Source organism: Mustelus asterias, chromosome 25, assembly GCF_964213995.1.
Source record: "Mustelus asterias chromosome 25, sMusAst1.hap1.1, whole genome shotgun sequence".
Taxonomy (NCBI): Eukaryota; Metazoa; Chordata; class Chondrichthyes; order Carcharhiniformes; family Triakidae; genus Mustelus; species Mustelus asterias.
The window spans coordinates 56,905,519-56,919,667 of NC_135825.1; the positions used below are offsets into that span (position 1 = coordinate 56,905,519).

The 14,149-nt window shown below is 44.2% G+C and overlaps 1 protein-coding gene across 1 annotated transcript in view; it reads left to right on the forward strand.

The window, feature by feature from the left end:
* LOC144479204 (liprin-alpha-2-like) overlaps window positions 1–12,700 on the forward strand; it is a 176,627-nt gene extending 163,927 nt beyond the window's left edge. Inside the window, exon 4 of the mRNA XM_078197866.1 lies at window positions 11,611–12,700. The gene's annotated coding sequence lies outside the window, so the exon portion shown is untranslated. The remainder of the gene's footprint in view (window positions 1–11,610) is intronic.
* The last annotated feature ends 1,449 nt before the right edge of the window (window positions 12,701–14,149 follow it).

Genomic DNA, 14,149 nt, shown 5'->3' on the forward strand with positions numbered 1-14,149 from the left:
CCACATGAGATGTATCCCAGGCTACTGTGGGAGGCGAGGGAGGAGATTGCTGAGCCTCTGGCGATGATCTTTGCATCATCAATGGAGACGGGAGAGGTTCCAGAGGATTGGAGGATTGCGGATGTTGTTCCTTTATTCAAGAAAGGGAGTAGAGATAGCCCTGGAAATTAGAGACCAATGAGTCTAACCTCAGTGGTTGGTAAGTTGATGGAGAAGATCCTGAGAGGCAGGATTTATGAACATTTGGAGAGGTATAATATGATTAAGAATAGTCAGCATGGCTTTGTCAAAGGCAGATCATGCCTTACGAGCCTGATTGAATTTTTTGAGGATGTGACTAAACACATTGATGAAGGAAGAGCAGTAGATGTAGTATATATGGACTTCAGCAAGGCATTTGATAAGGTGCCACATGAAAGGCTTATTGAGAAAGTGAGGGGGCATGGGATCCAACGGGACATTGTTTTGTGGATCCAGAACTGACTTGCCCACAGAAGGCAAAGAGTGGTTATAGATGGGTCATATTCTGCATGGAGGTCGGTCACCAGTGGAGTGCCCCAGGGATCTGTTCTGGGACCCTTATTCTTTGTGATTTTTATAAATGACCTGGATGAGGAAGTGGAGGGATGGGTTGGTAAGTTTGCCGATGACACAAAGGTTGGAGGTGTTGTGGATAGTGCGGAGGGATGTCAGAAGTTGCAGCGAGACATTGATAGGATGCAAGACTGGGCGGAGAAGTGGCAGATGGAGTTCAACCCAGACAAGTGTGAGGTGGTTCATTTTGGCAGGTCAAATAGGAAGGCAGAATATAATATTAATGGTAGGACTCTTGGCAGAGTGGAAGATCAGAAGGATCTTGGGGTCCGAGTTCATAGGACGCTCAAAGCAGCTGTGCAGATTGAGGCTGTGGTTAAGAAGGCTTATGGTGTACTGGCCTTCATCAATCGAGGAATTGAGTTTAGGAGTCATGAGATAATGTTGCAGCTATATAAGACCCTGGTCAGACCACACTTGGAGTACTGTGCTCAGTTCTGGTCGCCTCATTTCAGGAAGGATGTGGAAGCCATAGAAAGGGTGCAGAGGAGATTTACAAGGATGTTGCCTGGGTTGGGGAGCATGCCTTATGAGGATAGGTGAGTGAGCTCGGCCTTTTCTCCTTGGAGAGACGAAGGATGAGGGGTGACCTGATAGAGGTGTATAAGATGTTGAGAGGTATTGATCGAGTGGATAGTCAGAGGCTTTTTCCCAGGGCTGAAATGGTTGCCACAAGAGGACACAGGTTTAAGGTGCTGGGGAGTAGGTACAGAGGAGATGTCAGGGGTAAGTTTTTCACTCAGAGGGTGGTGGGTGTGTGGAATGGGCTGCCAGCAACGGTGGTGGAGGCGGATTTGATAGGGTCTTTCAAGAGACTTTTAGTTAAGTACATGGAACTTAGTAAGATAGAGGGTTATAGGTAAGCCTAGTAATCGCTAAGGTAGGGACATGTTCGGCACAACTTTGTGGGCTGAAGGGCCTGTATTGTGCTGTAGTTTTTCTATGTTTCTATGCTCATTCTCCTCGTGGCCGTGTGGGTTTCCTCTGGGTCCTCCCACACTCCAAACATGTACAGGTTAGGTTGATTGGCCAAAGCAAATTGCCCCTTAGTGTCAGGGGCATTAGCAGGGTAAATATGTGGGATTACGGGGATAGGGCCTGGGTGGGATTGTTGTTGTTGCAGACATGATGGGCTGAATCATTTCCTCTGCACTGTGGGGATTCTATGACTCTTATGCAGCCCAAGATTAAGCAGCCCCGTATGTTTGTCCTCTCTAAGCTTTAGTTGTTCCCTGCGCCTCAGTGAGTTCATGGCAAACTTCTCACCCTTGTTTTAAACCTTCCAGGGTCTTGCCCCAGTCTCCCTTAAATTTCTTCCAGCTCTGCAACGTTCTCTCTCATAATAGGCCAGGCTTGTCATTGGCTTTCACTTTACCTTGAGCAATGAGACTCCTGTTCTCTCCAAGCTCTGTCTGGTTCCCTTTGCTTCTCACCCTCCATTTTGATGCCATCTTCTTATCACGATACCCTGTCTTTCTGTGGGGTTGCTTAAATGCTCAATGCAAACCAAAGTGGTAATGGGACTTGCTGCAACTGAGGAGAGTTGTGGGATTGGGAATGTCTGACTCTTTGGGATAACATTGTAACTGGCAGTCAGATGCCCTGTTTGCAGAGCTCAGTCGGAGCTCTCTGTGTCGGCTGAACCTTGGTCTGCTTTTTTTGTAATGAAACTCTCAAAGATTATAATCATAGAAATCATAGAAACCCTACAGTGCAGAAGGAGGCCATTCGGCCCATCGAGTCTGCACCGACCACAATCCCACCCAGGCCCTACCCCCACATATTTACCCACTAATCCCTCTAACCTACACATCCCAGGACTCTAAGGGGCAATTTTTAACCTGGCCAATCAACCTAACCCGCACATCTTTGGACTGTGGGAGGAAACCGGAGCACCCGGAGGATACCCACGCAGACACGAGGAGAATGTGCAAACTCCACACAGACAGTGACCCGAACCGGGAATCGAACCCGGGACCCTGGAGCTGTGAAGCAGCAGTGCTAACCACTGTGCTACCGTGCCGCCATCTAAAGAGGAAAAGCAGCCTTCAATGGTACCTTTCATGTAACAGATCTGTCCCGCTATAAACACAGGATGTTCTTTTTCTTTCGGTACTTTATTTCTAATCAAAAAATCCAATGATGGTCCCCACGAGAGGGACAAAGCAGATCCAAGCTGACTGGATGAAACATTGCATCAAGCCCGGGTTTGATTTAACGCTTCATTTTAGCAAAACAATTGCATCAGGTAAAGTCTCAGTTTAACCTCATTGGCTATTCTGATCCCTTACTCTACCCTAGCCGGCGCAGTATAAATAACACATTGAATTCCAGACACAGGATGTTCTTTCTGAGGTGGAGAAGGTTGAAGTGGAATATCTACCAGTCATTAGGTAACAATCTGAGTAACACTGAGTCAGAAGGCTGTGGGTTCGAGTCCCACCCTGTCCCCAGGGCTTGAGCACAAAACCCGAGGCTGATGCCCCAGTGCAGTATCAGAATGTTTGAGGCACCCTCCCTCAAGTGAATGGAAAGGTCCTGTGGCACTACTTTGAAGGAGACCAGGGGAGTTGTCCCCTGTGTCCAGGTCAATGTTTATCTCTCACTCGACATCTCAAAAGCGGATCATCTGGTCATTAGTGTATTGCTGTTCATGGGAGTTTGTGAAAATTGCCTGCGGTGTTGCCTTAATGACTACACTTCAACAGTACTTCAAGTGCTTTGAGGTGTCCAGTGGTCATGCAAGGCGGTATGCAAATGCAAGTCTTTTTCATAATTCCAGTTGTGGCTAGTGAAGATGTGGGATGTATGAAATCCAACCTTTCACCGGTGGCACCATTAGCATGCACCATCTGCTCCTGCACCCGATGAAATCAAGCACACCAATCGCCATGCATTCTGCATGAGTAGTTAGCTTAAAAATAGCGCAGTAAATAAAAAGAAAGTGAGAATGACATGTTATTTCGAAAAGTGATCTCATTTCTCCGGTGACAGTATGTGACACATTCACTGGGAGGCATTTTGTTAAAATTGTGGTGGCAAGTGACAATTTAATTCTGCCTGTTACTGGTAGCTGCGGTGTTCTAACTAACGCATGAGAAGGTTGCATGCTCACCGTGCTGTTAATTATTGGTTGGAACTGCAGTTTGATTTTGAGCAAGACTCGCGGGACCTGCGGCTCCATTTGCCATTGTGTGAGTCACACGAGTTGGTCATTGGTGTTTGAGCAAACCAATACCATTTATTCCTTCTGAGAGCAATTTAATTCACCTTCAAGTGAAGGTTGCTTTTCTGAACTTCATGCTATGGTGGAAATGAACCCTGAAGTAACCCATATTAGAAACATAGAAAAACTACAGCACAAACAGGCCCTTCAGCCCACAAGTTGTGCCGAACATATCCCTACCTTCTAGACCTACCTATAACCCTCCATCCTATTACGCTCCATGTACTCATCCAGGAGTCTCTCAAAAGACCCTATTGAGTTTGCCTCCACCACCACTGACGGCAGCCGATTCCACTCGCCCACCACCCTCTGTGTGAAAAACTTCCCCCTAACATCTCCCCTGTACCTACCCCCCAGCACCCTAAACCTGTGTCCTCTCGTAGCAGACATTTCCACCCTGGGAAAAAGCCTCAGAGTCCACCCGATCTATGCCTCTCAACATCTTATACACCTCTATTAGGTCTCTTCTCATCCTTCGTCTCTCCAAGGAGAAAAGACCGAGCTCCCTCAGCCTATCCTCATAAGGCATGCCACTCAATCCAGGCAACATCCTTGTAAATCTCCTCTGCACCCTTTCGATCTTTTCCACATCCTTCCTATAGTGAGGCGACCAGAACTGAGCACAGTACTCCAAGTGGGGTCTGACGAGGGTCTTATATAGCTGCATCATTATCCCCGCACTCCTAAAATATTGAATAGTTTAAAGATGTATTTCAATGAACCATTTTTCCTAAATAACCTCGCCAATTGTATCAGGAAACAGGCATTATTTAACTGAATGTGTCTTATTAATGGCTGACAGTACAGGACTCTCGACATTGTCCCCATTGGCAAGAGGAGCCTTTCTGCACTGCTGTCTATTGATGCTGGTGGTTAATTTTATATCTCTTGCACTTTGGTTCATTCAAACATACTCATCAGCTCCAAATCTGAGCAAGATGTTTGGTGTGGAGCCACAGGCTGTATGCAAAGATGTAAATGTTGATTTGAAGCTTGTGTAAATGATTGGGGCAGGGAAGGTGCCCTGTATGTGACAGTTTGTGATTTTCAACACTGTGAAACTGAAACTAGTTCATGTTGGGCACGGTGATTAACACTGCTACCTCACAGCGCCAGGGATCCAGGTTCGATTCCCAGCTTGGCTCACTGTCTGTGCCGAGTCTGCATGTTCTCCCCGTGTGGGTTTCCTTCGGGTGCTTCAGTTTCTTCCCACAGTCTGAGGCAGTTGATTGGCTAGTTTCCATCTCGGTGACAGTTCTGTCCATGAGCTGCTTGCAGTTTTCTTGGAGGAGTGCCACGCACCAGCAGCAGAAAGGGATTTAAGACAATGGTTTGTTATGTCAACGTCCAAAGGATGTGCTGGTTAGGTGCATTGGCCATGCTAAATTCTCCTTAAGTGTACCCGAATAGGTGCCGGAGTGTGGCAACTAGGGGATTTTCACAATAACTTCAATGCAATGTTAATGTAAGCCTACTTGTGACATTAATAAATAAACTTAATACTTGTGACATTAATAAATAAACTTAAACTAAACTTAAATTACAGCTTTAGTATTGGTGATTCACGCTGATAAAGACCAGTGCTATAAAGGCAAAGCCACCATAGTCCAAGATGATCACAGGCTGCTCTTGCCTTTTGAGGGGGAGAGCTGACTGTTGGTAATTTAACCACCAGGTGAGGGGCAAGGTTGAGAAGGTGAGGCCTTCATGAATAACCTCAGCCGGTATGGGAATTGAACTCACGCTGTTGGCATCGCTCTGCATTGTGAACCAGCTGTCCAGCCAACTGAGCTAAATGAAGATCTCTAATAGCCCACAACAGCTTTGTACTACTGGGGATACGATCGCCTGTGTGTGGCTGGGGTTTGGACATTTGCCTCATTAACTTGGATCAAGAAAAAGCCTTTGACAAATATTGTACAGCTGCATGATGGGTTTGCTTGTCAAAATGGGGTTTGGGGAGGGAAAGTAGATTCAACTGCTCTACACAAACCTCCGTTTCAATCAGTTGGTGGGAACCAAAGTTTTCCTATCAAATTTGGAGTCAGACGAGGCTTTCCCTCCTCTATTGAGTTGTTTGTTGAATCCATCCAGAAGGATGCAAGTGTAAGAGGGATGACAGTCACAGGCAACAGTATTGCTCAATGAGGCCCAGGTCTATCCTTCTTCTGGATGCTCTAAAGCTTGGGGCAGCCAACTCCAAGGCTCGGTTAGACAAGGCTGTCTTACCTTATCATGCTGAGGGGCTGGAACTTGTATAAAACCCCTTGAGCTGTGTACACCAGCAAATGTTTGAAATGGAATGGTAATGTACATTGTAATATGGGGCACGGTGGCATTGCTGCCTCTCAACTCCAGAGACCCGTGTTCGATTCTGGCCTCGGATGTCTGCATGCGCACGAGCGTGCGCGCGTGGGTCCTGCGCTGGAGCGTGTGCGCGTGGGTCCTGCGCTGGAGCGACATTGATGCCAGATGTTGTGCTGATGGGGATTACCCATCAGCAGGGCTGAGAGAGGGAATCTGATGCTCAGGTAAACCAAAACACTCACATATCCTTCGCAAAAATGCACCATGACGGGGTCACTCGATCACTCATTGTCTTTCGAGACCGGGAAACCAAGGAGAAAAAAAGAATGACCAGTGCAGTAAGGCAGCACGTGTACAGCATTGAATGAAGCTGCTCTAATGCTTCTTCTTTCTCAGAAGACGAAGGAAATTTGGCATGTCAGCTACAACTCTCAGCAACTTTTATAGATGCACGATAGAAAGCATTCTTTCTGGTTGTATCACAGCTTGGTATGGCTCCTGCTCTGCCCAAGAACGCAAGGAACTACAAAAGTTTGTGAATGTAGCCCAATCCATCACGCAAACCAGCCTCTCATCCATTGACTCTGGCTACACTTCCCGCTGCCTCGGCAAAGCAGCCGGCATAATTAAGGACCCCACGCACCCCAGACATTCTCTCTTCCACCACCACCTGTCGGGGTAAAAGGTGCAAAAGTCTGAGGTCACGTACCAACCGACTCAAGAACAGCTTCTTCCCTGCTGCTGTCAGACTTTTGAATGGACCTACCTTGCATTAAGTTGATCTTTCTCTGCACCCTAGCTATGACTGTAACACTACATTCTGCACTCTCATTTCCTTCTCTATGAACGGTATGCTTTGTCTGTATAACGCACAAGAAACAATACTTTTCACTATGTTAACAATAATAAATCAAATCAAAAATGTAATGTACTTGTACTAATATTCTGAATAAAGCATGCTTTTGAAAAAATATCCCGCTTTAGATTCTAACTGACCTTTTGAAAATTCTGCTGGGACATTTAGTCACTGGGCACAATTTTTAAATGTTTTACTCTTTTCTTGTCCTGGCGCCCAACAGTACTGAGCATTTAACCCCACTGTAGCTCTCACATCAACGTGTAATTCTGCCACTGGCCAGTGTTGATGTAGGTTAACAGACCATTGCAAAATATAGAATATCTTCAGACTGTGAATCATATATTATTTGTTTTTGCTTATGAGAGAAGTTTATGTTTGGGGATGGGAAAAGTTATATTATTTCCAGTGTGACCCAACCCACTGAATTCAAAACTGTTCAACAATTGTGTTTGAAATGAACTAATTTCTGTCAGTGTATATATATCACGTAGTGTCTAGTATCAATTTGCAGCCTGCAACATGCAGTTCCTGTATATGATTGATATCAATTCATATTTAGGTTACTCTGGATTTGTAAATCACTAACCTCATATCACCTTAATAATCTGTAATTATTCCGTCTAAATTGTCCCGAAAGAACGGTTTAATGGTACCTAATTAATGGCAAGTCATAAGGGATGTCTCTGTTTCTTAAGCCTAGAAATCTTGTTGAATTGAATTTATTGTGGCATAAAGTCAGGCAGAGACAGTCACAAATCCACACAGGGATGGGCAGAAATAGGAAGCTACAAATGGAAAGATAGGGCAAAAATGGCTGGAGTAGAGGGAAACTGAAGTATGGGATGCCCAGAGATAGAGAAGGAGAGCTACAGACAGCAACAAAGGAACACAGATGTATGTGTGGACCTGAGTCTATTCCCCAGGACACACACTGAGTATCACAGGGAACAGAGAGAGAGACAGAGAGACATCAGATGCGCACACAAACACAGCGAGTTGGAAAGGAAACCATAGTTACAGAGGGAACAAGAGAACAATGCATGAAACATGGGGGCAGACAGAGCCAGAGATGTGCACAGACACTGTGTCCACATATATGCTTTATCATTTTTGATCAAAGATGGGCTGATGACTTGAGCAAGTTGCCAATGAAGATTATTACAAAATAGCAGAATAAATTAGTTTTGTTTTAGCAGACTGAACATAAGGAGCAGGAGTCGGCCATCTGGCCCCTTGGGCCTGCTCTGCCATTCAATAAGATCATGGCTGATCTTTTTGTGGGCTCAGCTCCACTTACCCACCCGCTCATCATAACCCTTAATTCCTTTACTGTTCAAAAATTTATCTATCCTTGCCTTAAAAACATTCAATGAGGTAGCCTCAACTGCTTCACTGGGCAGGGAATTCCACAGATTCACAACCCTTTGTGTGAAGAAGTTCCTCCTCAACTCAGTCCTAAATCTGCTTCCCCTTATTTTGAGGCCATGCCCCCTAGTTCTAGTTTCACCTGCCAGTGGAAACAACTTCCCTGCTTCTATCTTATCTATTTCCTTTATAATCTTATATGTTTCTATAAGATCTCCTCTCATTCTTCTGAATTCCAATGAGTATAGCCCCAGTCTACTCAGTCTCTCCTCATAAGCCAACCCTCTCAACTCCGGAATCAACCTAGTGAATCTCCTCTGCACCCCCTCCAGTGCCAGTATATCCTTTCTCAAGTAAGGAGACCAAAACTGTACACAGTACTCCAGGTGTGGCCTCACCAGCACCTTATACAGCTGCAACATAATCTCGTTTTTAAATTCCATCCCTCTAGCAATTAAGGACAAAATTCCATTTGCCTCCTTAATTACCTGCTCCATCTGCAAACCAACTCCTTGAGATTCCTGCGCAAGGACACCCAGGTCTCTCTGCACAGCGGCATGCTGCAATTTTTTACCATTTAAATTATAATTAAATAATGTTATTCCTACCAAAATGGATGATCTCACATTTACCAACATTGTACTCCATCTGCCAGACCCTCGTCCACTCACTTCAACTATCTATAATCCACACTTGGTCCCCAACTCCAAATCATCTATATAAATCATAAACAATTGCGGTCCCAACACTGATCCCTGAGGCACACCACTAGTCACTGATCGCCAACCAGAAAAACACCCATTTACCCCCACTCTTTGCTTTCTGTTTGTTAACCAATCCTCTATCCATGCTAATGCATTACCCGTAACACCGTGCACCATTATCTTATGTAGCAGTCTTTGGTGCGGCACCTTGTCAAATGCCTTCTGGAAATCCAGATACACCACATGCACAGGTTCCCCATTGTCCACTGCACATGCAATGTTCATCATGGAAACCCTACAGTACAGAAAGAGGCCATTCGGCCCATCAAGTCTGCACCGACCACAATCCCACCCAGGCCCTACCCCCACATCCCTACATATCTTACCCACAAATCCCACTAACCTACGCATCTCAGGCCACTAAGGGGCAAATTTTAGCATGGCCAATCAACCTAACCCGCACATCTTTGGACTGTGGGAGGAAACCGGAGCACCCGGAGGAAACCCACGCAGACACGAGGAGAATGTGCAAACTCCACACAGACAGTGACCCAAGCCGGGAATTGAACCCAGGTCCCTGGAGCTGTGAAGCAGCAGTGCTAACCACTGTGCTACCGTGCCGCCCTTCTCAATGTTCTCAAAGAATTCCATCAAAATAATCAAACATGACCTTCCCTTCATGAACCCATGCTGCGTCTTACCAATGGGACAATTTATATCCAGATGTCTCGCTATTTCTTCCTTGATGATAGATTCAAGCATTTTCCCCACTACAGAAGTTAAGCTAACCAGCCGATAGTTTCCCGCTTTTGTCTATCTCCTTTTTTAAACAGTGGCGTCACATTTGTTGCTTTCCAATCTGCGGTAACCACCCCAGAGTCCAGCGAATTTTGGTAAATTACCACTAGTGCATTTGTTATTTCTCCCGCCATCTTTTAGTACCCTGGGATGCATTCCATCAGGACCAGGAGACTTGTCTACCTTTCGCCCCATTAACTTGCCCAACACTACCTCTTTCCTGATAGTTTCTAGGTTCTCGCCTGCCATAGCCTTCCTGTCATCAATTTTTGGCATGTTATTTGTGTCTTCGACTGTGAAGACCGACACAAAATACCTGTTCAATGCCTCAGCCATTTTCTCATTTCCAGTTATTACATCCCCCTTCTCACCCTCTAAAGGACCAATGTTTACTTTAGCCACCTTTTTTCATTTTATATATTTGTAGAAACTTGCTATCTGGTTTTATATTCTGAGCTAGTTTACACTCATCCATCTTACTTTTCTTTATAGCTTTTTTTCGTGGCTTTCTGCTGACCTTTAAAGATTTCCCGATCCTCTAGGTTCCCACTAATCTTTGCCACTTTCTATGCATTTTCTTTCAATTTGATACCCCCCTTTATTTCCTTAGATATCCATGGCTGATTCTCTCTTTTTCGACAGTCCTTCCTTATCACTGGTATATACTTTTGCTGAGCACTGTGGAAGATCGCTTTCAAAGTCCTCCACTGTTCCTCAATTGTCCCACCATAAAGGTTTTGCTTCCAGTCTACCTTAGCCAACTTCTCCCTTATCCCTTTGTCGTCATCTTTGTTTCAGCACAAGACACTGGTATTGGATTTTACATTCTCACGCTCCATACTGTGATCACTTCTTCCAAGAGGATCCCCAACTGCAAAGTCATTAATTATTCCTGTCTCATTACATTGAAGTTTGCCCTCTTTAGTTCAAGATGTCAGTGTGTTTACCAGTGACAGCTCCTCCTATCAGTCCAGTTGCTGAAAAGTAAGTTGAGTTATAAACTGCAATTGCCTTGGGGACATGTTCAGCATGCTATTTGTAATTGCCACCAGAAGCTGCCAGAGTCCTTTGGTTGACAACATAATCACAAGCGGAGGACAAGCCTGTTAATTGTCAGTGTTCTTATTTTACTACTTTTGGCTTGCTTTGCCGCTTGTTTCTGTCTGCCTACCCCAGTTAGAGCAGGTGAATGGGCTTTTGGCCAGTTTGTGAAAGGCAGTAGCTGTTGCTTTCACTTGGCTGCTACCAATTTGGTTTTATGAATGTAAAAACATTGTGTTGCCCTCACCACCCCGTCAATGTTGTGTCTCCTAAGCTTCTATTGGGGGGGTGATTTTACTCTTGAGCTGTTGCCGCAAGCTGGCGATTGTTAATTGCTAGTAATCATTAGGGGCCTTGTTTCCAGATTTCTGTTGGGACAGGATTTCCATTGGTGTAACCAAATTGGGGAGGGTTCAGTGGGTTTCAGAAAGAGGGGGAGAGTCTATTCTCCATGAAGAGGAGACCAAGCCAAGACCCAACTAATTATATTAGTTTACGGAACGCTTGAGCTGCAAAGATCGCTAAATTTGGCACTCAGTGGTACTCAAAGCTGCCACTTTATCCATTCACTTCCACTCAGTTTTAGACAAGAGAATAGATCTTTGTTTCTGGAAAAATTTCTTGGTGTGTTAAGTCCATTCATTCATCTCAATAGACAAGGAGATAACACTGATACGAGTTTTCATGTTTTTTTTTATTGGACGGAACTTAAAAAGATGAACATGACAGAAGCGAAAAGAAAAAGCGAACTTGGAGACTGGCTTCTACTGCTAGCCCCTGCACTGAACTTGAACATACTGAAGTGGATCTCAAAAACAAACTGAAAAAACACACACTAAAATCCAAACTATATTTCAATTCTTATCTTGTTATTGGAAATGTTTTTCGCAGTTTGTCTCCGTCTTCGAGAAATAATCCTTGCAGCTGCTGTTATGAAAACTTGCCTGCTTTGTGTAACTTTCAAGAATGCAGTCAATTTTTAGCTCACCTTTAGCCTCCTGATTTTCCATGTAGTCAAGTTAGCAGTCAATTTTTAAGCTTAGCAGAGTTAGTTGCATAAGCAGAAGTCTCCTAAAATGAAGTCATTGTATAGACTGAAACAAACAGGGCTAAGCATGCATTGGATCTGTGTGGGAGTGGTAGTCTGGGACAAGCACTCCATTTTAACTTCCTTGAGCATAAATATTTAAAGCTTGAATCAAATAGACAGGAAAAACACACACCTCCTTTAACAGTCTCCAAGAATATCTCTGTGCGCCAAGTGCAATTTTGTGACATTTATGCTGCCATACATCTGAAAGGCCATGTTAAACAAATGTCCAGTGAGCTTGGGGGGGAAATATGAGCAGTGAATTGTTTTTATTGATGAGATTGCATGCAAATGATGCAGTTATTCATGCCTTCATAGATATTGAAGTTTCTATTAATTTAGAAAAACAGTGTCCCCTTTGAAAACCTTCAAGATTATAACAGGAACTTTCTTACCTATATATCTGACCCAGCATTACAATTGTTTGCTTATCCTGGGTGTGAAAAGCATTGTTCAGCCCAGCAAATTGGCTCCATTTGGATAAAGTCGCTGTAAAGCTTGCAGATAGTGAAGTTCCCTGCCCAGTCTGCATGTCTGATTTCTAATTCGAAACCAATCAAGCAGTGGAAATGCTTCCATAATTCTTTTTATCGAACACTGCCTGTTGCACATATGTCATTCACGGGAAAAAATGTCAGGTTTGCCATCTCTGTCTTTGTGAATTTGTTTCTCTGTCCATTTCTAAGTTCACTGTTCAAGTAAAGGTACCAAAAAGCAATTTACTTGTACTTTTCTTTGACCTGGATCAAGTTTCATGGTTTGAGTTTTCCTGCATAACTTGATCCTCCGAAACCTTAATATCAACGTCTTGGAATCATCCTGGTCACCATCTCTGAACTTATTGAATGCATCTATTTCCTTTTCCTTGTCCAAGCACCAAAACATACTCTAGAACTAATCTCACCATTATTTGTTACTTGTTTATTAGGCATGCTGGTTAGATGCATTGGCCATGCTAAATTCTCCCTCAGTGTACCCGAACAGGTACTGGATTGTGGCGATTAGGGGATTTTCACAGTAACTTCATTGAGGTGTTAATGTAAGCCTACTTGTGACTCTAATAAATAAACTTTAAACTTAAACTTACTCCATTTTCTAATTTGCCTCATTGATACCTGCTCCACACTGAGCAGATACTGGAGGGGGCGGGGAAGGGTTGCAATTAGAAATCAGTCCTGCAACTTATTTTTGATTTCTACTGGCCTCTACATGTCCTGCCTATGTTTATTATTCCTGCTTCTTTTGCATCATCTATACTTATCCAGATTAAAACCTGCTGAACTCATTTTGTGTTTCCAAAAATCAACTCCTTCCTGCTCATGTAGCTTTGCATTATCAAATTTATTCTTACCGCAATAATTGCTGTTTCACATCATTCATAAGTATTGCTGCCAACAGGGGTTTTGGAACAAGTCCTTGTGAAATGCCCCAGGTTACCCCCCCCCTCCCCCCTCCCCCAAGTGGAACATTTATCACTACCCTCCGTCTTCTGTTGTTGAGTCAATTCTCAATGCACCCAAGCAATTTATCATCTGTTCCATGAACTTTAACCTTTCCCACTTGGTCCACACAAGGAATAACGTTAAAATCCACACAAGTTGTATTGGGCGGTATCTGTCACTTGGTTTCAGAGTGTGGTGTGTCTGGCCACAGTTGGCCTGTAAGTTTACAGGGACCATGTGTTTACTGAGAACATTATAGGATCAGACGCATTTTGTAACTTGTGTAATTTTGAAAATCCAGGAAAGCAATAGCTATTGGGTAACCCTCATCCACAGGTTTAGTTACTCCCTCCAGGAGTTCCAGTAGTTTTGCAAGGCAGGTGCCATTAATTCTCATAGAATCCCGACAGTGCAGTGCAGCCCATCGAGTCTGCACCAACTCTCTGACAGAGTATCTTACCCAGGCCCTTTTCCCTAACACTTGATCCAACGTTTCAATTGTTCCTTCACTCAGCTGAAGGGGTCCTTTTTTCCATCTGAATGTTCGGTCTCCCTGATATAACAACTTGTTTTTCCGTGTGGTAAATTTATTAAGTTTATCACCTTGTTGACTTTTAGAGATGGATTTTCAATGCTGTTGGTCACCTTTTGTTGGGTTTCTTTTGAACCTGTCATTCCTCACTCCCCCTCTCTCCTCTCACTGCTGTCTTTACCCACCGTGCC